Genomic DNA, 26,735 nt, shown 5'->3' with positions numbered 1-26,735 from the left:
TCTGGGCACTGTAGCGGGTCTTGCTGGGGCTGGTGTATCAGGGTGTATGGCAGTGCAGTGGTGTTCGGGCAGTGTAGGGCGTCTTGCTGCGGCTGGTGTTTCAGGGTTTTGGGTAGTGCAGTGGTGTTCGGGCAGTGTAGAGGGTCTTGCTGGGGCTGGTATTTCAGGGTGTTGGGCAGTGCAGTGGTGTTCTGGGCACTGTAGGGGGTCTTGCTGGGGCTGGTGTTTCAGGGTTTTGGGCAGTGCAGTGCTGATCAGACACTGTAGGGGGTCTTGCTGGGGGCTGGTGTTTCAGGGTTTAAGGCAGTGCAGTGGTGTTCAGGCAGTGTAGTGGGTCGTACGAGGGTGGTGTTTCAGGGTTTAAAGCAGTGGTGTTAGGGCAGTGTAGGGGGTCTTGCTGGGGTTGCTATATGAGGGTTTAGGGCAGTGCAGTGGTGTTCGGGCAGTGTAGGGGGTCTTGATGGGGATGGTGTTTCAGGGATTAGGGCAGTGCAGTGGTGTTCGGGCATTGTAGGGGGTCGTGTGGGGGTGCTGTTTCAGGGTTTAAGGCAGTGCAGTGGTGTTCACGCAGTGTAGGGGATCGTGCGGGGGTGGTGTTTCAGGGTTTAAGGCAGTGGCGTTCAGGCAGTGTAGGGGGTCTTGCTGGGGATGGTGTTTCAGGGATTAGGGCAGTGCAGTGCTGTTCGGGCATTGTAGTGTGTCGTACAGGGGTAGTGTTTCAGGGTTTAAGGCAGTGCAGTGGTGTTCAGGCAGTGTAGGGGGTCATGCGGGGTAGTGTTTCTGGGTTTAAGACAGTGGTTTTCAGGCAGTGTAGGAGGTCGTGCTGGGGGTGGAGTTTCAGGGTTTAAGGCAGTGCAGTGGTGTTCGGGCAGTGTAGGGGGTCGTGCTGGGGCTGGTGTTTCAGGGTCTAGGGCAGTGCAGTGGTGTTCGGACAGTGTAGGGGTCACGCTGGGGCTGATAATTCAGGGTTAAAGGCAGTGCAGTGGTATTCGGGCAGTGTAGGGAGTTTGCTGGGGCTGGTGTTTCAGGGTTTAGGGCAGTGCAGTGGTGTTCGGGCAGTGTAGGGGGCCGTGCTGTGGCTGGTGTTTCAGGGTTTAGGGCAGTGCAGTGGTGTTCGGGCAGTGTAGGGGATCGTGCTGAGTCTGTTGTTTCAGGGTTTATGGCAGTGCAGTGGTGTTGGGCCAGTGTAGGGGGTCATGCGGGGGGTGGTGTTTCAGGGTTTAGGGCAGTGCACTGGTGTTCGGGCAGTGTAGGGGGTCTTGATGGGGGTGGTGTTTCAGGGTTTAGGGCAGTGCAGTGATGTTCGGGCACTGTAGGGGTCGTGAGGGGGCTGGTGTTTTAGGGTTTAAGGCAGTGCAGTGGTGTTCAGGTAGTGTAGGGGGTCGTGAGGGGGTGCTGTTTCAGGGTTTAGGGCAGTGGTGTTCGGGCAGTGTAAGGGTCTTGCTGGGGGTGGTGTATGAGGGTTTAGGGCAGTGCAGTGAACTTCGGGCAGTGTAGGGGGTCTTGCTGGGGGTGGTGTTTCAGGGATTAGGGAAGTGCAGTGGTGTTCGGGCATTGTAGGGGGTCGTGCTGGGTCTGGTGTTTCAGGGTTTAGGGCAGTGCACTGGTGTTCGGGAAGTGTAGGGGGTCGTGCTGGGTCTAGTGTTTCAGGGCTTAGGGCAGTGCAGTGGTGTTAGGGCAGTGTAGTGGGTCGTGCTGGGTCTGGTGTTTCAGGGTTAGCGCAGTACAGTGGTGTTTGGGCAGTGTACAGGGTCGTGCTGGGTCAGGTGTTTCATGGTTTAGGGCAGGGCAGCGCAGTGGTGTTCGGGTTGTGTAGGGGGTTGTGCTGGGTCTGGTGTTTCAGAGTTTAAGGCAGTGCAGTGGTGTTCTGGGCACTGTAGCGGGTCTTGCTGGGGCTGGTGTATCAGGGTGTATGGCAGTGCAGTGGTGTTCGGGCAGTGTAGGGCGTCTTGCTGTGGCTGGTGTTTCAGGGTTTTGGGCAGTGCAGTGGTGTTCGGGCAGTGTAGAGGGTCTTGCTGGGGCTGGTATTTCAGGGTGTTGGGCAGTGCAGTGGTGTTCTGGGCACTGTAGCGGGTCTTACTGGGTCTGGTGTTTCAGGGTCTAGGGCAGTGCAGTGGTGTTCGGGCAGTGTAGGGGGTCGTGCTGAGTCTGTTGTTTCAGGGTTTATGGCAGTGCAGTGGTGTTGGGCCAGTGTAGGGGGTCATGCTGGGGGTGGTGTTTCAGGGTTTAGGGCAGTGCACTGGTGTTCGGGCAGTGTAGGGGGTCTTGATGGAGGTGGTGTTTCAGGGTTTAGGGCAGTGCAGTGATGTTCGGGCACTGTAGGGGTCGTGAGGGGGCTGGTGTTTCAGGGTTTAAGGCAGTGCAGTGGTGTTCAGGTAGTGTAGGGGGCCGTGAGGGGGTGCTGTTTCAGGGTTTAGGGCAGTAGTGTTCGGGCAGTGTAGGGGTCTTGCTGGGGGTGGTGTATGAGGGTTTAGGGCAGTGCAGTGGTCTTCGGGCAGTGTAGGGGGTCTTGCTGGGGGTGGTGTTTCAGGGATTAGGGCAGTGCAGTGGTGTTCGGGCATTGTAGGGGGTCGTGCTGGGTCTGGTGTTTCAGGGTTTAGGGCAGTGCAGTGGTGTTCGGGAAGTGTAGAGGGTCGTGCTGGCTCTAGTGTTTCAGGGCTTAGGGCAGTGCAGTGGTGTTCGGGCAGTGTAGGGGGCCGTGCTGTGGCTGGTGTTTCAGGGTTTAGGGCAGTGCAGTGGTGTTCGGGCAGTGTAATGAGTTTTCTGGGGCTGGTGTTTCAGGGTTTAGGGCAGTGCAGTAGTGTTCGGGCAGTGTAGGGGGCCGTGCTGTGGCTGGTGTTTCAGGGTTTAAAGCAGTGGTTTTAGGGCAGTGTAGGGGGTCTTGCTGCGGTTGGTGTATGAGGGTTTAGGGCAGTGCAGTGGTGTTCGGGCAGTGTAGGGGGTCTTGATGGGGATGGTGTTTCAGGGATTAGGGCAGTGCAGTGGTGTTCGGGCATTGTAGGGGGTCGTGTGGGGGTGCTGTTTCAGGGTTTAAGGCAGTGCAGTGGTGTTCACGCAGTGTAGGGGATCGTGCGGGGGTGGTGTTTCAGGGTTTAAGGCAGTGGCGTTCAGGCAGTGTAGGGGGTCTTGCTGGGGATGGTGTTTCAGGGATTAGGGCAGTGCAGTGCTGTTCGGGCATTGTAGTGTGTCGTACAGGGGTAGTGTTTCAGGGTTTAAGGCAGTGCAGTGGTGTTCAGGCAGTGTAGGGGGTTGTGCGGGGGTGGTGTTTCAGGGTTGAAGGCAGTGGTGTTCGGGCAGTGTAGGGGGTCTTGCTGGGGGTGGTGTTTCAGGGATTAGGGCAGTGCAGTGGTGTTCAGGCAGTGTAGGGGGTCGCGCGGTGGTGGTGTTTCAGGGTTTAAGGCAGTGGAGCTCGGGAAGGGTAGGGGATCTTGCTGGGGTTGGTGTATGAGGGTTTAGGGCAGTGCAGTGGTTTTCAGGCAGTGTAGGGGGTCTTGCTGGGGGTGGTGTTTCAGGGATTAGGGCAGTGCAGTGGTGTTCGGGCATTGTAGGGGGTCGTGCTGGGTCTGGTGTTTCAGGGTTTAGGGCAGTGCAGTGGTGTTCGGGAAGTGTAGGGGGTCGTGCTGGGTCTGGTGTTTCAGAGTTAGGGCAGTGCTGTGGTGTTCTGGCAGTGTAGGGGTCGTGCTGGGTCAGGTGTTTCATGGTTTAGGGCAGCGCAGTGGTGTTCGGGTTGTGTAGGGGGTTGTGCTTGTTCTGGTGTTTCAGAGTTTAAGGCAATGCATTGGTGTCCGGGCAGTGTAGGGAGTGGTGCTCGGTCTGGTGTTTCAGGGTTTTGGGCAGTGCAGTGGTGTTCGGGCAGTGTAGGGTGTCTTGCTGTGGCTGGTGTTTCAGGGTTTGGGGCAGTGCAGTGGTGTTCGGTCAGTGTAGGGCAGGGGTCTTCAAACTGTGGGGCGCGACCCCCAGGGGGGCCATGGAGTGATGCAAAGGGGGTCGCGCCTTCCCAGTCACACTTCTGCCCAGGCCCAAGGGCTTCCGGCCCCCCCCCCCCACACTTCCCCCGTCCTGTGTCTCAGCCCGGGCTGCTGCAGTGAAACTTGAGCTGCTGGGGGCTCAGCTGGGCAGTGTCTGGATTCCTATCTCCGGCACCCCCGTGTTTTTTCACAGGTCTTTAAAGACCATTTGCATTTTAACATGCCTTTGTAAACTGGTTACAGAGGCTTAGGTTTTTTTGCTGGTTCCAGTACCCCCTGGGTCCCCACTGTGCCTATTCCTTACATTTGGATTTTACATTCACTGCCGTAGTGTGAGAATGCATTTCATGGAAAGGAATACAAAGTTGGCTTCCTGGGGGCGCCGTGTGTGAAAGTTTATTGTGCTTTTGAAGCACCTGCTGCAGCGTTTCTTTCCCGGCAATTACCAGGCCTCACATAAATGTCAAGATAACTTGTGTGATTAATTATCTTCCTGGAGAGAGATCAGAATTTTGTATAGTTGAGGTTTTGACTTAGGTGAAGTTAGTGCAGAGGGTTAATATGCCTGCTGCAAAGAACGTGTACCAAGTAGATTACAGAGTGTGTATGATGTGAAGAGATCAGCAGGTTACTGCTTTCAAAAGAGACATCCTTTTGTTACTTGCAATTTATAACTTAAAGTCCTAATATAGAATAGTGAGCTATTAACTTTCATCCTAGAACAGCATGCACACTACAAAGAATACATTATTAGACCATTGATTAATGTTGCAAAAAGTGTTAATTTGGCTAGAAATCAATTCTTATTATTAAAGGAAACTCCCAACTATGCTGTTTCTTTTTCGACTCTGAGTTTGTGCTTCTCCACACCAAGCACTCTTGAACTATACTGCCTACCAGTATGGATGACACGTGACTCCGATACTTTTAGTCCTTTGGCTTATGTAACATTTCCTATACACTGATTTACACACTTATGATTGATTGTCTCTGTGTAATGTGTGTGTGTGATGCAAAGTGCTCGGACACCCTACACTGGTATGAGTGGCACTATATAACTAATTCAATGCATCTGAGAGTGTGGGGTTATGGAGACTTGGTCACTGTTAAAGGGTGCTAGTGAGAGAATCCGTGGTGGGGGTGGTCATTGGGGGGGCACCAACAAACATTGTCGCACAGGGCACCACCAGCACTAAAGCCGGCCCTGGGAAGTATGCACAGATAAGCGCTGAAAATACCGCTTTAGGTGACTGCTTTTTTTTGTCCCGACTGGGCCATCAAAATAATCTGCTGGTAACCCTAACCGTAGGACTGGAAGTTTGTTGCAGGATCAGCACATTATTTATTTCCTTCACCCTCGATCCCCGATTAATGCCGCAATAGTTTAACTTAGATCTGAAAGTCTACGCCCCCGTCAATAACATGCTGAGTTACTTCATGGGTCTGGGAATGCACCCTGCATTCAGACAACTCATTCCTCATTCTCGCCCTTTATTCTCACGCTCACCTTGCACTCACAGTGATCACAATGCACTCACACTGATCACCATGCACTTGCACCATTCACCCGCTCACCTTGCACTCACAGTGATCACTCTGCACTCAAAATGCACTTGTCCTGCTCACACTATACCTCAACCTGCAGTCACACGAGTACACTACTCATCCTGCACTCATGTGACACTTCACTCACCTGTCCCCCTCACTACTCAATACGCAACTCACTCAAACAAGCCCATCAGTAATCATACATTCATTCATCCCATTCTGAACTTGCATCCGCACCCAAAATGAGAGAGGACAGTAAGGGAGTGAGAGAATTTGATTGAAGAGGTCAGGGATGAGGAGAAATGTGAATTGCCGAAGAGAAGTGTGGACACGCAAGAAGTGAGTGTGATCCAAAGGTGAGGGCTTCTGTTAGAACAAAGGGGAGATGTGAAAGAGGAATGGGGGGACTGGAGAGGTGTAAGATACAAATAGACACAAATTTGAATGAAGAGACGAGGTGAATGAGAAGTGCTGAGGGGCACGGGAGGTGACAGGGCCAGAGAGGCCATGAGATAAATGTGAGAGACTGTTAGAGATGAGGGCAGTGAAAGGACAGAATGGCAAGAGGTGATTAAAGGTGAAGTGAGAGGTTGAATGGGGAGAGTTCAGAAGTTGTAAAAAGGGATGAAAGAAAATGACCTGCAAAGTGAGAGAGGGATCCGGGGTTAGGAGAGGAGAGAGGGATGGAAGGGAGGGGGTGAGAGGAAAGCTGCATGGGTAAACGGCTTAACTCTACACAAAACCGCCAGGGTTTTAAGGGACCCCTGCTTCTTCCGGTCAGGGCCAGGTGAGCTTCTAATGTGGCAGCACGTATTGCTGCAGAGTGGAAGGCCCTTCACAAAGGTTGACTTGAAATCTTTCTGATGATAATTGCTGTATTTTGGTTATAAATGGGTACTGATTGGGTGAAATCTTTCCTCAGCGTTACTGTGTGTAACAAATATCAAAATAATGAAGCAATGCTATCCCAAAATACGCGGCATCACATAACCTCATTTACATTTTCATCCCACGCAATTTAGTCAACAGGTTTAGACATTTTTGTCAGGAGGGGGTCCTTACGCCTCAAAATGTTGACAGGGGGGTCTCAGCATCCAAAAGTTTGAAGACCTCTGGTGTAGGGGGTTATGCTGGGGCTGCTATTTCAGGGTTTTGGGCAGTGCAGTGGTGTTCTGGGCACTGTAGCGGGTCTTGCTGGGGCTGGTGTATCAGGGTGTATGGCAGTGCAGTGGTGTTCGGGCAGTGTAGGGCGTCTTGCTGCGGCTGGTGTTTCAGGGTTTTGGGTAGTGCAGTGGTGTTCGGGCAGTGTAGAGGGTCTTGCTGGGGCTGGTATTTCAGGGTGTTGGGCAGTGCAGTGGTGTTCTGGGCACTGTAGGGGGTCTTGCTGGGGCTGGTGTTTCAGGGTTTTGGGCAGTGCAGTGCTGATCAGACACTGTAGGGGGTCTTGCTGGGGGCTGGTGTTTCAGGGATTAAGGCAGTGCAGTGGTGTTCAGGCAGTGTAGTGGGTCGTACGAGGGTGGTGTTTCAGGGTTTAAAGCAGTGGTGTTAGGGCAGTGTAGGGGGTCTTGCTGGGGTTGGTATATGAGGGTTTAGGGCAGTGCAGTGGTGTTCGGGCAGTGTAGGGGGTCTTGATGGGGATGGTGTTTCAGGGATTAGGGCAGTGCAGTGGTGTTCGGGCATTGTAGGGGGTCGTGTGGGGGTGCTGTTTCAGGGTTTAAGTCAGTGCAGTGGTGTTCACGCAGTGTAGGGGATCGTGCGGGGGTGGTGTTTCAGGGTTTAAGGCAGTGGCGTTCAGGCAGTGTAGGGGGTCTTGCTGGGGATGGTGTTTCAGGGATTAGGGCAGTGCAGTGCTGTTCGGGCATTGTAGTGTGTCGTACAGGGGTAGTGTTTCAGGGTTTAAGGCAGTGCAGTGGTGTTCAGGCAGTGTAGGGGGTCATGCGGGGTGGTGTTTCTGGGTTTAAGACAGTGGTTTTCAGGCAGTGTAGGAGGTCGTGCTGGGGGTGGAGTTTCAGGGTTTAAGGCAGTGCAGTGGTGTTCGGGCAGTGTAGGGGGTCGTGCTGGGGCTGGTGTTTCAGGGTCTAGGGCAGTGCAGTGGTGTTCGGACAGTGTAGGGGTCACGCTGGGGCTGGTAATTCAGGGTTAAAGGCAGTGCAGTAGTATTCGGGCAGTGTAGGGAGTTTGCTGGGGCTGGTGTTTCAGGGTTTAGGGCAGTGCAGTGGTGTTCGGGCAGTGTAGGGGGCCGTGCTGTGGCTGTTGTTTCAGGGTTTATGGCAGTGCAGTGGTGTTGGGCCAGTGTAGGGGGTCATGCGGGGGGTGGTGTTTCTGGGTTTAGGGCAGTGCACTGGTGTTCGGGCAGTGTAGGGGGTCTTGATGGGGGTGGTGTTTCAGGGTTTAGGGCAGTGCAGTGATGTTCGGGCACTGTAGGGGTCGTGAGGGGGCTGGTGTTTTAGGGTTTAAGGCAGTGCAGTGGTGTTCAGGTAGTGTAGGGGGTCGTGAGGGGGTGCTGTTTCAGGGTTTAGGGCAGTGGTGTTCGGGCAGTGTAAGGGTCTTGCTGGGGGTGGTGTATGAGGGTTTAGGGCAGTGCAGTGGACTTCGGGCAGTGTAGGGGGTCCTGCTGGGGGTGGTGTTTCAGGGATTAGGGAAGTGCAGTGGTGTTCGGGCATTGTAGGGGGTCGTGCTGGGTCTGGTGTTTCAGGGTTTAGGGCAGTGCAGTGGTGTTCGGGAAGTGTAGGGGGTCGTGCTGGGTCTAGTGTTTCAGGGCTTAGGGCAGTGCAGTGGTGTTCGGGCAGTGTAGGGGGTCGTGCTGGGTCTGGTGTTTCAGGGTTAGCACAGTGCAGTGGTGTTTGGGCAGTGTACGGGGGTCGTGCTGGGTCAGGTGTTTCATGGTTTAGGGCAGGGCAGCGCAGTGGTGTTCGGGTTGTGTAGGGGGTTGTGCTGGGTCTGGTGTTTCAGAGTTTAAGGCAGTGCAGTGGTGTTCTGGGCACTGTAGCGGGTCTTGCTGGGGCTGGTGTATCAGGGTGTATGGCAGTGCAGTGGTGTTCGGGCAGTGTAGGGCGTCTTGCTGCGGCTGGTGTTTCAGGGTTTTGGGCAGTGCAGTGGTGTTCGGGCAGTGTAGAGGGTCTTGCTGGGGCTGGTATTTCAGGGTGTTGGGCAGTGCAGTGGTGTTCTGGGCACTGTAGCGGGTCTTACTGGGTCTGGTGTTTCAGGGTCTAGGGCAGTGCAGTGGTGTTCGGGCAGTGTAGGGGGTCGTGCTGAGTCTGTTGTTTCAGGGTTTATGGCAGTGCAGTGGTGTTGGGCCAGTGTAGGGGGTCATGCTGGGGGTGGTGTTTCAGGGTTTAGGGCAGTGCACTGGTGTTCGGGCAGTGTAGGGGGTCTCTATGGGGGTGGTGTTTCAGGGTTTAGGGCAGTGCAGTGATGTTCGGGCACTGTAGGGGTCGTGAGGGGGCTGGTGTTTCAGGGTTTAAGGCAGTGCAGTGGTGTTCAGGTAGTGTAGGGGGCCGTGAGGGGGTGCTGTTTCAGGGTTTAGGGCAGTGGTGTTCGGGCAGTGTAGGGGTCTTGCTGGGGGTGGTGTATGAGGGTTTAGGGCAGTGCAGTGGTCTTCGGGCAGTGTAGGGGTCTTGCTGGGGGTGGTGTTTCAGGGATTAGGGCAGTGCAGTGGTGTTCGGGCATTGTAGGGGGTCGTGCTGGGTCTGGTGTTTCAGGGTTTAGGGCAGTGCAGTGGTGTTCGGGAAGTGTAGGGGGTCGTGCTGGCTCTAGTGTTTCAGGGCTTAGGGCAGTGCAGTGGTGTTCGGGCAGTGTAGGGGACCGTGCTGTGGCTGGTGTTTCAGGGTTTAGGGCAGTGCAGTGGTGTTCAGGCAGTGTAAGGAGTTTTCTGGGGCTGGTGTTTCAGGGTTTAGGGCAGTGCAGTGGTGTTCGGGCAGTGTAGGGGGCCGTGCTGTGGCTGGTGTTTCAGGGTTTAGGGCAGTGCAGTGGTGTCCGGGCAGTGTAGGGGGTCGTGCTGAGTCTGTTGTTTCAGGGTTTATGGCAGTGCAGTGGTGTTGGGCCAGTGTAGGGGGTCATGCTGGGGGTGGTGTTTCAGGGTTTAGGGCAGTGCACTGGTGTTCGGGCAGTGTAGGGTGTCTTGATGGGGGTGGTGTTTCAGGGTTTAGGGCAGTGCAGTGATGTTCGGGCACTGTAGGGGTCGTGAGGGGGCTGGTGTTTCAGGGTTTAAGGCAGTGCAGTGGTGTGCAGGTAGTGTAGGGGGTCGTGAGGGGGTGCTGTTTCAGGGTTTAGGGCAGTGGTGTTCGGGCAGTGTAGGGGTCTTGCTGGGGTTGGTGTATGAGGGTTTAGGGCAGTGCAGTGGTCTTCGGGCAGTGTAGGGGGTCTTGCTGGGGGTGGTGTTTCAGGGATTAGGGCAGTGCAGTGGTGTTCGGGCATTGTAGGGGGTCGTGCTGGGTCTGGTGTTTCAGGGTTTAGGGCAGTGCAGTGGTGTTCGGGAAGTGTAGGGGGTCGTGCTGGGTGTGGTGTTTCAGAGTTAGGGCAGTGCTGTGGTGTTCGGGCAGTGTAGGGGGTCGTGCTGGGTCAGGTGTTTCATGGTTTAGGGCAGCGCAGTGGTGTTCGGGTTGTGTAGGGGGTTGTGCTGGTTCTGGTGTTTCAGAGTTTAAGGCAGTGCATTGGTGTCCGGGCAGTGTAGGGAGTGGTGCTCGGTCTGGTGTTTCAGGGTTTTGGGCAGTGCAGTGGTGTTCGGGCAGTGTAGGGTGTCTTGCTGTGGCTGGTGTTTCAGGGTTTGGGGCAGTGCAGTGGTGTTCGGTCAGTGTAGGGGGTTATGCTGGGGCTGGTATTTCAGGGTTTTGGGCAGTGCAGTGGTGTTCTGGGCACTGTAGCGGGTCTTGCTGGGGCTGGTGTGTCAGGGTGTATGGCAGTGCAGTGGTGTTCGGGCAGTGTAGGGCGTCTTGCTGCGGCTGGTGTTTCAGGGTTTTGGGCAGTGCAGTGGTGTTCGGGCAGTGTAGAGGGTCTTGCTGGGGCTGGTATTTCAGGGTGTTGGGCAGTGCAGTGGTGTTCTGGGCACTGTAGGGGGTCTTGCTGGGGCTGGTGTTTCAGGGTTTTGGGCAGTGCAGTGCTGATCAGACACTGTAGGGGGTCTTGCTGGGGGCTGGTGTTTCAGGGTTTAAGGCAGTGCAGTGGTGTTCAGGCAGTGTAGTGGGTCGTACGAGGGTGGTGTTTCAGGGTTTAAAGCAGTGGTGTTAGGGCAGTGTAGGGGGTCTTGCTGGGGTTGGTGTATGAGGGTTTAGGGCAGTGCAGTGGTGTTCGGGCAGTGTAGGGGGTCTTGATGGGGATGGTGTTTTAGGGATTAGGGCAGTATAGTTGTGTTCGGGCATTGTAGGGGGTCGTGTGGGGGTGCTGTTTCAGGGTTTAAGGCAGTGCAGTGGTGTTCACGCAGTGTAGGGGATCGTGCGGGGGTGGTGTTTCAGGGTTTAAGGCAGTGGCGTTCAGGCAGTGTAGGGGGTCTTGCTGGGGATGGTGTTTCAGGGATTAGGGCAGTGCAGTGCTGTTCGGGCATTGTAGTGTGTCGTACAGGGGTAGTGTTTCAGGGTTTAAGGCAGTGCAGTGGTGTTCAGGCAGTGTAGGGGGTTGTGCGGGGGTGGTGTTTCAGGGTTTAAGGCAGTGGTGTTCGGGCAGTGTAGGGGGTCTTGCTGGGGGTGGTGTTTCAGGGATTAGGGCAGTGCAGTGGTGTTCAGGCAGTGTAGGGGGTCGCGCGGTGGTGGTGTTTCAGGGTTTAAGGCAGTGGAGCTCGGGAAGTGTAGGGGGTCTTGCTGGGGTTGGTGTATGAGGGTTTAGGGCAGTGCAGTGGTTTTCAGGCAGTGTAGGGGGTCTTGCTGGGGGTGGTGTTTCAGGGATTAGGGCAGTGCAGTGGTGTTCGGGCATTGTAGGGGGTCGTGCTGGGTCTGGTGTTTCAGGGTTTAGGGCAGTGCAGTGGTGTTCGGGAAGTGTAGGGGGTCGTGCTGGGTCTGGTGTTTCAGAGTTAGGGCAGTGCTGTGGTGTTCTGGCAGTGTAGGGGTCGTGCTGGGTCAGGTGTTTCATGGTTTAGGGCAGCGCAGTGGTGTTCGGGTTGTGTAGGGGGTTGTGCTTGTTCTGGTGTTTCAGAGTTTAAGGCAATGCATTGGTGTCCGGGCAGTTTAGGGAGTGGTGCTCGGTCTGGTGTTTCAGGGTTTTGGGCAGTGCAGTGGTGTTCGGGCAGTGTAGGGTGTCTTGCTGTGGCTGGTGTTTCAGGGTTTGGGGCAGTGCAGTGGTGTTCGGTCAGTGTAGGGCAGGGGTCTTCAAACTGTGGGGCGCGACCCCCAGGGGGGCCGTGGAGTGATGCAAAGGGGGTCGCGCCTTACCCAATCACACTTCTGCCCAGGCCCAAGGGCTTCCGCCCCCCCCCCACACTTCCCCCGTTCTGTGTCTCAGCCCGGGCTGCTGCAGTGAAACTTGAGCTGCTGGGGGCTCAGCTGGGCAGTGTCTGGATTCCTATCTCCGGCACCCCCGTGTTTTTTCACAGGTCTTTAAAGACCATTTGCATTTTAACATGCCTTTGTAAACTGGTTACAGAGGCTTAGGTTTTTTTGCTGGTTCCAGTACCCCCTGGGTCCCCACTGTGCCTATTCCTTACATTTGGATTTTACATTCACTGCCGTAGTGTGAGAATGCATTTCATGGAAAGGAATACAAAGTTGGCTTCCTGGGGGCGCCGTGTGTGAAAGTTTATTGTGCTTTTGAAGCACCTGCTGCAGCGTTTCTTTCCCGGCAATTACCAGGCCTCACATAAATGTCAAGATAACTTGTGTGATTAATTATCTTCCTGGAGAGAGATCAGAATTTTGTATAGTTGAGGTTTTGACTTAGGTGAAGTTAGTGCAGAGGGTTAATATGCCTGCTGCAAAGAACGTGTACCAAGTAGATTACAGAGTGTGTATGATGTGAAGAGATCAGCAGGTTACTGCTTTCAAAAGAGACATCCTTTTGTTACTTGCAATTTATAACTTAAAGTCCTAATATAGAATAGTGAGCTATTAACTTTCATCCTAGAACAGCATGCACACTACAAAGAATACATTATTAGACCATTGATTAATGTTGCAAAAAGTGTTAATTTGGCTAGAAATCAATTCTTATTATTAAAGGAAACTCCCAACTATGCTGTTTCTTTTTCGACTCTGAGTTTGTGCTTCTCCACACCAAGCACTCTTGAACTATACTGCCTACCAGTATGGATGACATGTGACTCCTATACTTTTAGTCCTTTGGCTTATGTAACATTTCCTATACACTGATTTACACACTTATGATTGATTGTCTCTGTGTAATGTGTGTGTGTGATGCAAAGTGCTCGGACACCCTACACTGGTATGAGTGGCACTATATAACTAATTCAATGCATCTGAGAGTGTGGGGTTATGGAGACTTGGTCACTGTTAAAGGGTGCTAGTGAGAGAATCCGTGGTGGGGGTGGTCATTGGGGGGGCACCAACAAACATTGTCGCACAGGGCACCACCAGCACTAAAGCCGGCCCTGGGAAGTATGCACAGATAAGCGCTGAAAATACCGCTTTAGGTGACTGCTTTTTTTTGTCCCGACTGGGCCATCAAAATAATCTGCTGGTAACCCTAACCGTAGGACTGGAAGTTTGTTGCAGGATCAGCACATTATTTATTTCCTTCACCCTCGATCCCCGATTAATGCCGCAATAGTTTAACTTAGATCTGAAAGTCTACGCCCCCGTCAATAACATGCTGAGTTACTTCATGGGTCTGGGAATGCACCCTGCATTCAGACAACTCATTCCTCATTCTCGCCCTTTATTCTCACGCTCACCTTGCACTCACAGTGATCACAATGCACTCACACTGATCACCATGCACTTGCACCATTCACCCGCTCACCTTGCACTCACAGTGATCACTCTGCACTCAAAATGCACTTGTCCTGCTCACACTATACCTCAACCTGCAGTCACACGAGTACACTACTCATCCTGCACTCATGTGACACTTCACTCACCTGTCCCCCTCACTACTCAATATGCAATTCACTCAAACAAGCCCATCAGTAATCATACATTCATTCATCCCATTCTGAACTTGCATCCGCACCCAAAATGAGAGAGGACAGTAAGGGAGTGAGAGAATTTGATTGAAGAGGTCAGGGATGAGGAGAAATGTGAATTGCCGAAGAGAAGTGTGGACACGCAAGAAGTGAGTGTGATCCAAAGGTGAGGGCTTCTGTTAGAACAAAGGGGAGATGTGAAAGAGGAATGGGGGGACTGGAGAGGTGTAAGATACAAATAGACACAAATTTGAATGAAGAGACGAGGTGAATGAGAAGTGCTGAGGGGCACGGGAGGTGACAGGGCCAGAGAGGCCATGAGATAAATGTGAGAGACTGTTAGAGATGAGGGCAGTGAAAGGACAGAATGGCAAGAGGTGATTAAAGGTGAAGTGAGAGGTTGAATGGGGAGAGTTCAGAAGTTGTAAAAAGGGATGAAAGAAAATGACCTGCAAAGTGAGAGAGGGATCCGGGGTTAGGAGAGGAGAGAGGGATGGAAGGGAGGGGGTGAGAGGAAAGCTGCATGGGTAAACGGCTTAACTCTACACAAAACCGCCAGGGTTTTAAGGGACCCCTGCTTCTTCCGGTCAGGGCCAGGTGAGCTTCTAATGTGGCAGCACGTATTGCTGCAGAGTGGAAGGCCCTTCACAAAGGTTGACTTGAAATCTTTCTGATGATAATTGCTGTATTTTGGTTATAAATGGGTACTGATTGGGTGAAATCTTTCCTCAGCGTTACTGTGTGTAACAAATATCAAAATAATGAAGCAATGCTATCCCAAAATACGCGGCATCACATAACCTCATTTACATTTTCATCCCACGCAATTTAGTCAACAGGTTTAGACATTTTTGTCAGGAGGGGGTCCTTACGCCTCAAAATGTTGACAGGGGGGTCTCGGCATCCAAAAGTTTGAAGACCTCTGGTGTAGGGGGTTATGCTGGGGCTGGTATTTCAGGGTTTTGGGCAGTGCAGTGGTGTTCTGGGCACTGTAGCGGGTCTTGCTGGGGCTGGTGTATCAGGGTGTATGGCAGTGCAGTGGTGTTCAGGCAGTGTAGGGGGTTGTGCGGGGGTGGTGTTTCAAGGTTTAAGGCAGTGGTGTTCGGGCAGTGTAGGGGGTCTTGCTGGGGGTGGTGTTTCAGGGATTAGGGCAGTGCAGTGGTGTTCAGGCAGTGTAGGGGGTCGCGCGGTGGTGGTGTTTCAGGGTTTAAGGCAGTGGAGCTCGGGAAGTGTAGGGGGTCTTGCTGGGGTTGGTGTATGAGGGTTTAGGGCAGTGCAGTGGTTTTCAGGCAGTGTAGGGGGTCTTGCTGGGGGTGGTGTTTCAGGGATTAGGGCAGTGCAGTGGTGTTCGGGCATTGTAGGGGGTCGTGCTGGGTCTGGTGTTTCAGGGTTTAGGGCAGTGCAGTGGTGTTCGGGAAGTGTAGGGGGTCGTGCTGGGTCTGGTGTTTCAGAGTTAGGGCAGTGCTGTGGTGTTCTGGCAGTGTAGGGGTCGTGCTGGGTCAGGTGTTTCATGGTTTAGGGCAGCGCAGTGGTGTTCGGGTTGTGTAGGGGGTTGTGCTTGTTCTGGTGTTTCAGAGTTTAAGGCAATGCATTGGTGTCCGGGCAGTGTAGGGAGTGGTGCTCGGTCTGGTGTTTCAGGGTTTTGGGCAGTGCAGTGGTGTTCGGGCAGTGTAGGGTGTCTTGCTGTGGCTGGTGTTTCAGGGTTTGGGGCAGTGCAGTGGTGTTCGGTCAGTGTAGGGCAGGGGTCTTCAAACTGTGGGGCGCGACCCCCAGGGGGGCCGTGGAGTGATGCAAAGGGGGTCGCGCCTTACCCAATCACACTTCTGCCCAGGCCCAAGGGCTTCCGGCCCCCCCCCACACTTCCCCCGTCCTGTGTCTCAGCCCGGGCTGCTGCAGTGAAACTTGAGCTGCTGGGGGCTCAGCTGGGCAGTGTCTGGATTCCTATCTCCGGCACCCCCGTGTTTTTTCACAGGTCTTTAAAGACCATTTGCATTTTAACATGCCTTTGTAAACTGGTTACAGAGGCTTAGGTTTTTTTGCTGGTTCCAGTACCCCCTGGGTCCCCACTGTGCCTATTCCTTACATTTGGATTTTACATTCACTGCCGTAGTGTGAGAATGCATTTCATGGAAAGGAATACAAAGTTGGCTTCCTGGGGGCGCCGTGTGTGAAAGTTTATTGTGCTTTTGAAGCACCTGCTGCAGCGTTTCTTTCCCGGCAATTACCAGGCCTCACATAAATGTCAAGATAACTTGTGTGATTAATTATCTTCCTGGAGAGAGATCAGAATTTTGTATAGTTGAGGTTTTGACTTAGGTGAAGTCCGTGCAGAGGGTTAATATGCCTGCTGCAAAGAACGTGTACCAAGTAGATTACAGAGTGTGTATGATGTGAAGAGATCAGCAGGTTACTGCTTTCAAAAGAGACATCCTTTTGTTACTTGCAATTTATAACTTAAAGTCCTAATATAGAATAGTGAGCTATTAACTTTCATCCTAGAACAGCATGCACACTACAAAGAATACATTATTAGACCATTGATTAATGTTGCAAAAAGTGTTAATTTGGCTAGAAATCAATTCTTATTATTAAAGGAAACTCCCAACTATGCTGTTTCTTTTTCGACTCTGAGTTTGTGCTTCTCCACACCAAGCACTCTTGAACTATACTGCCTACCAGTATGGATGACATGTGACTCCTATACTTTTAGTCCTTTGGCTTATGTAACATTTCCTATACACTGATTTACACACTTATGATTGATTGTCTCTGTGTAATGTGTGTGTGTGATGCAAAGTGCTCGGACACCCTACACTGGTATGAGTGGCACTATATAACTAATTCAATGCATCTGAGAGTGTGGGGTTATGGAGACTTGGTCACTGTTAAAGGGTGCTAGTGAGAGAATCCGTGGTGGGGGTGGTCATTGGGGGGGCACCAACAAACATTGTCGCACAGGGCACCACCAGCACTAAAGCCGGCCCTGGGAAGTATGCACAGATAAGCGCTGAAAATACCGCTTTAGGTGACTGCTTTTTTTTGTCCCGACTGGGCCATCAAAATAATCTGCTGGTAACCCTAACCGTAGGACTGGAAGTTTGTTGCAGGATCAGCACATTATTTATTTCCTTCACCCTCGATCCCCGATTAATGCCGCAATAGTTTAACTTAGATCTGAAAGTCTACGCCCCCGTCAATAACATGCTGAGTTACTTCATGGGTCTGGGAATGCACCCTGCATTCAGACAACTCATTCCTCATTCTCGCCCTTTATTCTCACGCTCACCTTGCACTCACAGTGATCACAATGCACTCACACTGATCACCATGCACTTGCACCATTCACCCGCTCACCTTGCACTCACAGTGATCACTCTGCACTCAAAATGCACTTGTCCTGCTCACACTATACCTCAACCTGCAGTCACACGAGTACACTACTCATCCTGCACTCATGTGACACTTCACTCACCTGTCCCCCTCACTACTCAATATGCAACTCACTCAAACAAGCCCATCAGTAATCATACATTCATTCATCCCATTCTGAACTTGCATCCGCACCCAAAATGAGAGAGGACAGTAAGGGAGTGAGAGAATTTGATTGAAGAGGTCAGGGATGAGGAGAAATGTGAATTGCCGAAGAGAAGTGTGGACACGCAAGAAGTGAGTGTGATCCAAAGGTGAGGGCTTCTGTTAGAACAAAGGGGAGATGTGAAAGAGGAATGGGGGGACTGGAGAGGTGTAAGATACAAATAGACACAAATTTGAATGAAGAGACGAGGTGAATGAGAAGTGCTGAGGGGCACGGGAGGTGACAGGGCCAGAGAGGCCATGAGATAAATGTGAGAGACTGTTAGAGATGAGGGCAGTGAAAGGACAGAATGGCAAGAGGTGATTAAAGGTGAAGTGAGAGGTTGAATGGGGAGAGTTCAGAAGTTGTAAAAAGGGATGAAAGAAAATGACCTGCAAAGTGAGAGAGGGATCCGGGGTTAGGAGAGGAGAGAGGGATGGAAGGGAGGGGGTGAGAGGAAAGCTGCATGGGTAAACGGCTTAACTCTACACAAAACCGCCAGGGTTTTAAGGGACCCCTGCTTCTTCCGGTCAGGGCCAGGTGAGCTTCTAATGTGGCAGCACGTATTGCTGCAGAGTGGAAGGCCCTTCACAAAGGTTGACTTGAAATCTTTCTGATGATAATTGCTGTATTTTGGTTATAAATGGGTACTGATTGGGTGAAATCTTTCCTCAGCGTTACTGTGTGTAACAAATATCAAAATAATGAAGCAATGCTATCCCAAAATACGCGGCATCACATAACCTCATTTACATTTTCATCCCACGCAATTTAGTCAACAGGTTTAGACATTTTTGTCAGGAGGGGGTCCTTACGCCTCAAAATGTTGACAGGGGGGTCTCGGCATCCAAAAGTTTGAAGACCTCTGGTGTAGGGGGTTATGCTGGGGCTGGTATTTCAGGGTTTTGGGCAGTGCAGTGGTGTTCTGGGCACTGTAGCGGGTCTTGCTGGGGCTGGTGTATCAGGGTGTATGGCAGTGCAGTGGTGTTCGGGCAGTGTAGGGCGTCTTGCTGCGGCTGGTGTTTCAGGGTTTTGGGTAGTGCAGTGGTGTTCGGGCAGTGTAGAGGGTCTTGCTGGGGCTGGTATTTCAGGGTGTTGGGCAGTGCAGTGGTGTTCTGGGCACTGTAGGGGGTCTTGCTGGGGCTGGTGTTTCAGGGTTTTGGGCAGTGCAGTGCTGATCAGACACTGTAGGGGGTCTTGCTGGGGGCTGGTGTTTCAGGGTTTAAGGCAGTGCAGTGGTGTTCAGGCAGTGTAGTGGGTCGTACGAGGGTGGTGTTTCAGGGTTTAAAGCAGTGGTGTTAGGGCAGTGTAGGGGGTCTTGCTGGGGTTGCTATATGAGGGTTTAGGGCAGTGCAGTGGTGTTCGGGCAGTGTAGGGGGTCTTGATGGGGATGGTGTTTCAGGGATTAGGGCAGTGCAGTGGTGTTCGGGCATTGTAGGGGGTCGTGTGGGGGTGCTGTTTCAGGGTTTAAGGCAGTGCAGTGGTGTTCACGCAGTGTAGGGGATCGTGCGGGGGTGGTGTTTCAGGGTTTAAGGCAGTGGCGTTCAGGCAGTGTAGGGGGTCTTGCTGGGGATGGTGTTTCAGGGATTAGGGCAGTGCAGTGCTGTTCGGGCATTGTAGTGTGTCGTACAGGGGTAGTGTTTCAGGGTTTAAGGCAGTGCAGTGGTGTTCAGGCAGTGTAGGGGGTCATGCGGGGTGGTGTTTCTGGGTTTAAGACAGTGGTTTTCAGGCAGTGTAGGAGGTCGTGCTGGGGGTGGAGTTTCAGGGTTTAAGGCAGTGCAGTGGTGTTCAGGCAGTGTAGGGGGTCGTGCTGGGGCTGGTGTTTCAGGGTCTAGGGCAGTGCAGTGGTGTTCGGACAGTGTAGGGGTCACGCTGGGGCTGGTAATTCAGGGTTAAAGGCAGTGCAGTGGTATTCGGGCAGTGTAGGGAGTTTGCTGGGGCTGGTGTTTCAGGGTTTAGGGCAGTGCAGTGGTGTTCGGGCAGTGTAGGGGGCCGTGCTGTGGCTGGTGTTTCAGGGTTTAGGGCAGTGCAGTGGTGTTCGGGCAGTGTAGGGGATCGTGCTGAGTCTGTTGTTTCAGGGTTTATGGCAGTGCAGTGGTGTTGGGCCAGTGTAGGGGGTCATGCGGGGGGTGGTGTTTCAGGGTTTAGGGCAGTGCACTGGTGTTCGGGCAGTGTAGGGGGTCTTGATGGGGTGGTGTTTCAGGGATTAGGGAAGTGCAGTGGTGTTCGGGCATTGTAGGGGGTCGTGCTGGGTCTGGTGTTTCAGGGTTTAGGGCAGTGCAGTGGTGTTCGGGAAGTGTAGGGGGTCGTGCTGGGTCTAGTGTTTCAGGGCTTAGGGCAGTGCAGTGGTTTTCGGGCAGTGTAGGGGGTCGTGCTGGGTCTGGTGTTTCAGGGTTAGCGCAGTGCAGTGGTGTTTGGGCAGTGTACGGGGTCGTGCTGGGTCAGGTGTTTCATGGTTTAGGGCAGGGCAGCGCAGTGGTGTTCGGGTTGTGTAGGGGGTTGTGCTGGGTCTGGTGTTTCAGAGTTTAAGGCAGTGCAGTGGTGTTCTGGGCACTGTAGCGGGTCTTGCTGGGGCTGGTGTATCAGGGTGTATGGCAGTGCAGTGGTGTTCGGGCAGTGTAGGGCGTCTTGCTGCGGCTGGTGTTTCAGGGTTTTGGGCAGTGCAGTGGTGTTCGGGCAGTGTAGAGGGTCTTGCTGGGGCTGGTATTTCAGGGTGTTGGGCAGTGCAGTGGTGTTCTGGGCACTGTAGCGGGTCTTACTGGGTCTGGTGTTTCAGGGTCTAGGGCAGTGCAGTGGTGTTCGGGCAGTGTAGGGGGTCGTGCTGAGTCTGTTGTTTCAGGGTTTATGGCAGTGCAGTGGTGTTGGGCCAGTGTAGGGGCTCATGCTGGGGGTGGTGTTTCAGGGTTTAGGGCAGTGCACTGGTGTTCGGGCAGTGTAGGGGGTCTTGATGGGGGTGGTGTTTCAGGGTTTAGGGCAGTGCAGTGATGTTCGGGCACTGTAGGGGTCGTGAGGGGGCTGGTGTTTCAGGGTTTAAGGCAGTGCAGTGGTGTTCAGGTAGTGTAGGGGGCCGTGAGGGGGTGCTGTTTCAGGGTTTAGGGCAGTGGTGTTCGGGCAGTGTAGGGGTCTTGCTGGGGGTGGTGTATGAGGGTTTAGGTCTGTGCAGTGGTCTTCGGGCAGTGTAGGGGGTCTTGCTGGGGGTGGTGTTTCAGGGATTAGGGCAGTGCAGTGGTGTTCGGGCATTGTAGGGGGTCGTGCTGGGTCTGGTGTTTCAGGGTTTAGGGCAGTGCAGTGGTGTTCGGGAAGTGTAGGGGGTCGTGCTGGCTCTAGTGTTTCAGGGCTTAGGGCAGTGCAGTGGTGTTCGGGCAGTGTAGGGGGCCGTGCTGTGGCTGGTGTTTCAGGGTTTAGGGCAGTGCAGTGGTGTTCGGGCAGTGTAAGGAGTTTTCTGGGGCTGGTGTTTCAGGGTTTAGGGCAGTGCAGTGGTGTTCGGGCAGTGTAGGGGGCCGTGCTGTGGCTGGTGTTTCAGGGTTTAGGGCAGTGCAGTGGTGTCCGGGCAGTGTAGGGGGTCGTGCTGAGTCTGTTGTTTCAGGGTTTATGGCAGTGCAGTGGTGTTGGGCCAGTGTAGGGGGTCATGCTGGGGGTGGTGTTTCAGGGTTTAGGGCAGTGCACTGGTGTTCGGGCAGTGTAGGGGGTCTTGATGGGGGTGGTGTTTCAGGGTTTAGGGCAGTGCAGTGATGTTCGGGCACTGTAGGGGTCGTGAGGGGGCTGGTGTTTCAGGGTTTAAGGCAGTGCAGTGGTGTGCAGGTAGTGTAGGGGGTCATGAGGGGGTGCTGTTTCAGGGTTTAGGGCAGTGGTGTTCGGGCAGTGTAGGGGTCTTGCTGGGGGTGGTGTATGAGGGTTTAGGGCAGTGCAGTGGTCTTCGGGCAGTGTAGGGGGTCTTGCTGGGGGTGGTGTTTCAGGGATTAGGGCAGTGCAGTGGTGTTCGGGCATTGTAGGGGGTCGTGCTGGGTCTGGTGTTTCAGGGTTTAGGGCAGTGCAGTGGTGTTCGGGAAGTGTAGGGGGTTGTGCTGGCTCTAGTGTTTCAGGGCTTAGGGCAGTGCAGTGGTGTTTGGGCAGTGTAGGGGGTCGTGCTGGGTCTGGTGTTTCAGGGTTAGCGCAGTGCAGTGGTGTTTGGGCAGTGTACGGGGTCGTGCTGGATCAGGTGTTTCATGGTTTAGGGCAGGGCAGTGCAGTGGTGTTTGGGTTGTGTAGGGGGTTGTGCTGGGTCTGGTGTTTCAGAGTTTAAGGCAGTGCAGTGGTGTTCTGGGCACTGTAGCGGGTCTTGCTGGGGCTGGTGTATCAGGGTGTATGGCAGTGCAGTGGTGTTCGGGCAGTGTAGGGCGTCTTGCTGCGGCTGGTGTTTCAGGGTTTTGGGCAGTGCAGTGGTGTTCGGGCAGTGTAGAGGGTCTTGCTGGGGCTGGTATTTCAGGGTGTTGGGCAGTGCAGTGGTGTTCTGGGCACTGTAGGGGGTCTTGCTGGGGCTGGTGTTTCAGGGTTTTGGGCAGTGCAGTGCTGATCAGACACTGTAGGGGGACTTGCTGGGGGCTGGTGTTTCAGGGTTTAAGGCAGTGCAGTGGTGTTCAGGCAGTGTAGTGGGTCATACGAGGGTGGTGTTTCAGGGTTTAAAGCAGTGGTGTTAGGGCAGTGTAGGGGGTCTTGCTGGGGTTGGTGTATGAGGGTTTAGGGCAGTGCAGTGGTGTTCGGGCAGTGTAGGGGGTCTTGATGGGGATGGTGTTTCAGGGATTAGGGCAGTGCAGTGGTGTTCGGGCATTGTAGGGGGTCGTGTGGGGGTGCTGTTTCAGGGTTTAAGGCAGTGCAGTGGTGTTCACGCAGTGTAGGGGATCGTGCGGGGGTGGTGTTTCAGGGTTTAAGGCAGTGGCGTTCAGGCAGTGTAGGGGGTCTTGCTGGGGATGGTGTTTCAGGGATTAGGGCAGTGCAGTGCTGTTCGGGCATTGTAGTGTGTCGTACAGGAATAGTGTTTCAGGGTTTAAGGCAGTGCAGTGGTGTTCAGGCAGTGTAGGGGGTCATGCGGGGGTGGTGTTTCTGGGTTTAAGACCGTGGTTTTCAGGCAGTGAAGGTGGTCTTGCTGGGGGTGGTGTTTCAGTGTTTAGGGCAGTGCAGTGGTGTTCGGGCAGTGTAGGGGGTCATGCGGGGTTGGTGTTTCAGGGTTTAAGGCAATGCAGTGGTGTTCGGGCAGTGTAGGGGGTCGTGCGGAGGTGGTGTGTCAGGGTTTGAGGCAGTGGTGATCAAGCAGTGTAGGAGGTCGTGCTGCGGGTGGAGTTTCAGGGTTTAAGGCAGTGCAGTGGTGTTCGGGCAGTGTAGGGGGTCGTGCTGGGGCTGGTGTTTCAGGGTCTAGGGCAGTGCAGTGGTGTTCGGGCAGTGTAGGGGTCATGCTGGGGCTGGTGTTTCAGGGTTAAAGGCAGTGCAGTGGTATTCGGGCAGTGTAGGGAGTTTGCTGGGGCTGGTGTTTCAGGGTTTAGGGCAGTGCAGTGGTGTTCGGGCAGTGTAGGGGGCCGTGCTGTGGCTGGTGTTTCAGGGTTTAGGGCAGTGCAGTGGTGTTCGGGCAGTGTAGGGGGTCGTGCTGAGTCTGTTGTTTCAGGGTTTATGGCAGTGCAGTGATGTTGGGCCAGTGTAGGGGGTCATGCTGGGGGTGGTGTTTCAGGGTTTAGGGCAGTGCACTGGTGTTCGGGCAGTGTAGGGGGTCTTGATGGGGGTGGTGTTTCAGGGTTTAGGGCAGTGCAGTGATTTTCAGGTAGTGTAGGGGGTCGTGAGGGGGTGCTGTTTCAGGGTTTAGGGCAGTGGTGTTCGGGCAGTGTAGGGGTCTTGCTGGGGGTGGTGTATGAGGGTTTAGGGCAGTGCAGTGGTCTTCGGGCAGTGTAGGGGGTCTTGCTGGGGGTGGTGTTTCAGAGATTAGGGCAGTGCAGTGGTGTTCGGGCATTGTAGGGGTCGTGCTGGGTCTGATGTTTCAGGGTTAGGGCAGTGCAGTGGTGTTGGGGAAGTGTAGGGGGTCGTGCTGGCTCTAGTGTTTCAGGGCTTAGGGCAGTGCAGTGGTGTTCGGGCAGTGTAGGGGGTTGTGCTGGGTCTGGTGTTTCAGGGTTAGCGCAGTGCAGTGGTGTTTGGGCAGTGTACGGGGTAGTGCTGGGTCAGGTGTTTCATGGTTTAGGGCAGGGCAGCGCAATGGTGTTCGGGTTGTGTAGGGGGTTGTGCTGGGTCTGGTGTTTCAGAGTTTAAGGCAGTGCAGTGGTGTCCGGGCAGTGTAGGGAGTGGTGCTCGGTCTGGTGTTTCAGGGTTTTGGGCAGTGCAGTGGTGTTCGGGCAGTGTAGGGTGTCTTGCTGTGGCTGGTGTTTCAGGGTTTGGGGCAGTGCAATGGTGTTCGGTCAGTGTAGGGGGTTATGCTGGGGCTGGTATTTCAGGGTTTTGGGCACTGCAGTGGTGTTCTGGGCACTGTAGGGAGTCTTGCTGGGGCTGGTGTTTCAGGCTTTAGGGCAGTGCAGTGGTGTTCGGGCAGTGGAGGGGGTCGTACTGGGGTGGTGTTTCAGGGTTTAGGGCAGTGCAGTGGTGTTTGGGCAGTGTAGGGGGTCTTGCTGGGTTGGTGTTTCAGGGTTTAGGCCAGTGCAGTGGTGTTCGGGCAGTGTAGGGGGTCGTGAGGGGGTAGTGTTTCAGGGTTTAAGGCAGTGCAGTGGTGTTAAGGCAGTGAACGGGGTCGTGCAGGGGTGGTGTTTCACCATTTAAGGCAGTGGTGTTCGGGCAGTGTAGGGGTTTTGCTGGGGTTGGTGTATGAGGGTTTAGGGCTGTGCAGTGGTGTTTGGGCAGTGTAGGGGGTCTTGTTGGGGGTGGTGTTTCAGGGATTAGGGCAGTGCAGTGGTGTTCGGGCATTGTAGGGCGTTGTGCGGGGTGGTGTTTCACGGTTTAAGGCAGTGGTGTTCAGGCAGTGTAGGGGTCGTGCGGGGGTGCTGTTTCAGGGATAGGGCAGTGCAGTGGTGTTCGGGCATTGTAGGGGGTCGTGCTGGCTCTAGTGTTTCAGGGCTTAGGGCAGTGCAGTGGTGTTCGGGCAGTGTAGGGGGTTGTGCTGGGTCTGGTGTTTCAGGGTTAGCGCAGTGCAGTGGTGTTTGGGCAGTGTACGGGGTCGTGCTGGGTCAGGTGTTTCATGGTTTAGGGCAGGGCAGCGCAGTGGTGTTCGGGTTGTGTAGGGGGTTGTGCTGGGTCTGGTGTTTCAGAGTTTAAGGCAGTGCAGTGGTGTCCGGGCAGTGTAGGGAGTGGTGCTCGGTCTGGTGTTTCAGGGTTTTGGGCAGTGCAGTGGTGTTCGGGCAGTGTAGGGTGTCTTGCTGTGGCTGGTGTTTCAGGGTTTGGGGCAGTGCAATGGTGTTCGGTCAGTGTAGGGGGTTATGCTGGGGCTGGTATTTCAGGGTTTTGGGCACTGCAGTGGTGTTCTGGGCACTGTAGGGAGTCTTGCTGGGGCTGGTGTTTCAGGCTTTAGGGCAGTGCAGTGGTGTTCGGGCAGTGGAGGGGGTCGTACTGGGGTGGTGTTTCAGGGTTTAGGGCAGTGGTGTTTGGGCAGTGTAGGGGGTCTTGCTGGGGTGGTGTTTCAGGGTTTAGGCCAGTGCAGTGGTGTTCGGGCAGTGTAGGGGGTCGTGAGGGGGTAGTGTTTCAGGGTTTAAGGCAGTGCAGTGGTGTTAAGGCATTTAACGGGGTCGTGCAGGGGTGGTGTTTCACCATTTAAGGCAGTGGTGTTCGGGCAGTGTAGGGGTTTTGCTGGGGTTGGTGTATGAGGGTTTAGGGCTGTGCAGTGGTGTTTGGGCAGTGTAGGGGGTCTTGTTGGGGGTGGTGTTTCAGGGATTAGGGCAGTGCAGTGGTGTTCGGGCATTGTAGGGCGTTGTGCGGGGTGGTGTTTCACGGTTTAAGGCAGTGGTGTTCAGGCAGTGTAGGGGTCGTGCGGGGGTGCAGTTTCAGGGTTTAAGGCAGTGGTGTTCAGGCAGTGTAGGGGTTCTTGCTGGGGTTGGTGTATTAGGGTTTAGGGCAGTGCAGTGGTGTTCGGGCAGTGTAGGGGTTCTTGCCTGGGGTGGTGTTTCAGGGATTAGGGCAGTGCAGTGGTGTTCGGGCAGCGTAGGGGTTCTTGCTGGGGGTGGTGTTTCAGGGATTAGGGCAGTGCAGTGGTGTTTGGGCAGTGTAGGGGGTTGTGCTGGGTCTGGTGTTTCAGGGTTTAGGGCAGTGCAGTGGTGTTTGGGCAGTGTAGGGGGTCTTGCTGGGGGTGGTGTTTCAGGGTTTAGGCCAGTGCAGTGGTGTTCGGGCAGTGTAGGGGGTCGTGAGGGGGTAGTGTTTCAGGGTTTAAGGCAGTACAGTGGTGTTTAGGCAGTGAAGGGGGTCGTGCAGGGGTGGTGTTTCAGCGTTCAAGGCAGTGGTGTTCGGGCAGTGTAGGGTTTTGCTGGGGTTGGTGTATGAGGGTTTAGGGCAGTGCAGTGGTGTTTGGGCAGTGTAGGGGGTCTTGCTGGGGGTGCTGTTTCAGGGATTAGGGCAGTGCAGTGGTGTTCGAGCAGTGTAGGGGTTCGTGCTGGCTGTGGTGTTTCAGGGTTTAGGGCAGTGCAGTGGTGTTCTGGCAGTGTAGGGGGTCCTGCTGGGGCTGGTGTTTCAGGGTTTCGGGCAGTGCAGTGGAGTTCGGGTAGTGTAGGGGGTCTTGCTGGGGTTGGTGTTTCAGGGTTTAGGGCAGTGCAGTGGTGTTCGGGCAGTGTAGAGGGTCGTGCGGGGTTGGTGTTTCAGGGTTTAAGGCAGTGCATTGGTGTTTGGGCAGTGTAGGGGTCGTGCTGGGGCTGGTGTTTCAGAGTTTAGGGCAGTGCAGTGGTTTTCGGGCAGTGTAGGGGGTCTTGCTGGGGGTGGTGTTTCAGGGTTTAGGGCAGTGCAGTGGTGTTCGGGCAGCGTAGGGGTTCTTGCTGGGGGTGGTGTTTCAGGGATTAGGGCAGTGCAGTGGTGTTTGGGCAGTGTAGGGGGTTGTGCTGGGTCTGATGTTTCAGGGTTTAGGGCAGTGCAGTGGTGTTTGGGCAGTGTAGGGGGTCTTGCTGGGGGTGGTGTTTCAGGGTTTAGGCCAGTGCAGTGGTGTTCGGGCAGTGTAGGGGGTCGTGAGGGGGTAGTGTTTCAGGGTTTAAGGCAGTACAGTGGTGTTCAGGCAGTGAAGGGGGTCGTGCAGGGGTGGTGTTTCAGCGTTCAAGGCAGTGGTGTTCGGGCAGTGTAGGGTTTTGCTGGGGTTGGTGTATGAGGGTTTAGGGCAGTGCAGTGGTGTTTGGGCAGTGTAGGGGGTCTTGCTGGGGGTGCTGTTTCAGGGATTAGGGCAGTGCAGTGGTGTTCGAGCAGTGTAGGGGTTCGTGCTGGCTGTGGTGTTTCAGGGTTTAGGGCAGTGCAGTGGTGTTCTGGCAGTGTAGGGGGTCCTGCTGGGGCTGGTGTTTCAGGGTTTCGGGCAGTGCAGTGGAGTTCGGGTAGTGTAGGGGGTCTTGCTGGGGTTGGTGTTTCAGGGTTTAGGGCAGTGCAGTGGTGTTCGGGCAGTGTAGAGGGTCGT

The sequence above is a fragment of the Triturus cristatus genome, chromosome 1_1, assembly GCF_964204655.1.
Source record: "Triturus cristatus chromosome 1_1, aTriCri1.1, whole genome shotgun sequence".
In the NCBI taxonomy this organism is placed as follows: Eukaryota; Metazoa; Chordata; class Amphibia; order Caudata; family Salamandridae; genus Triturus; species Triturus cristatus.
Note: the sequence above shows the minus strand (reverse complement) of the source record.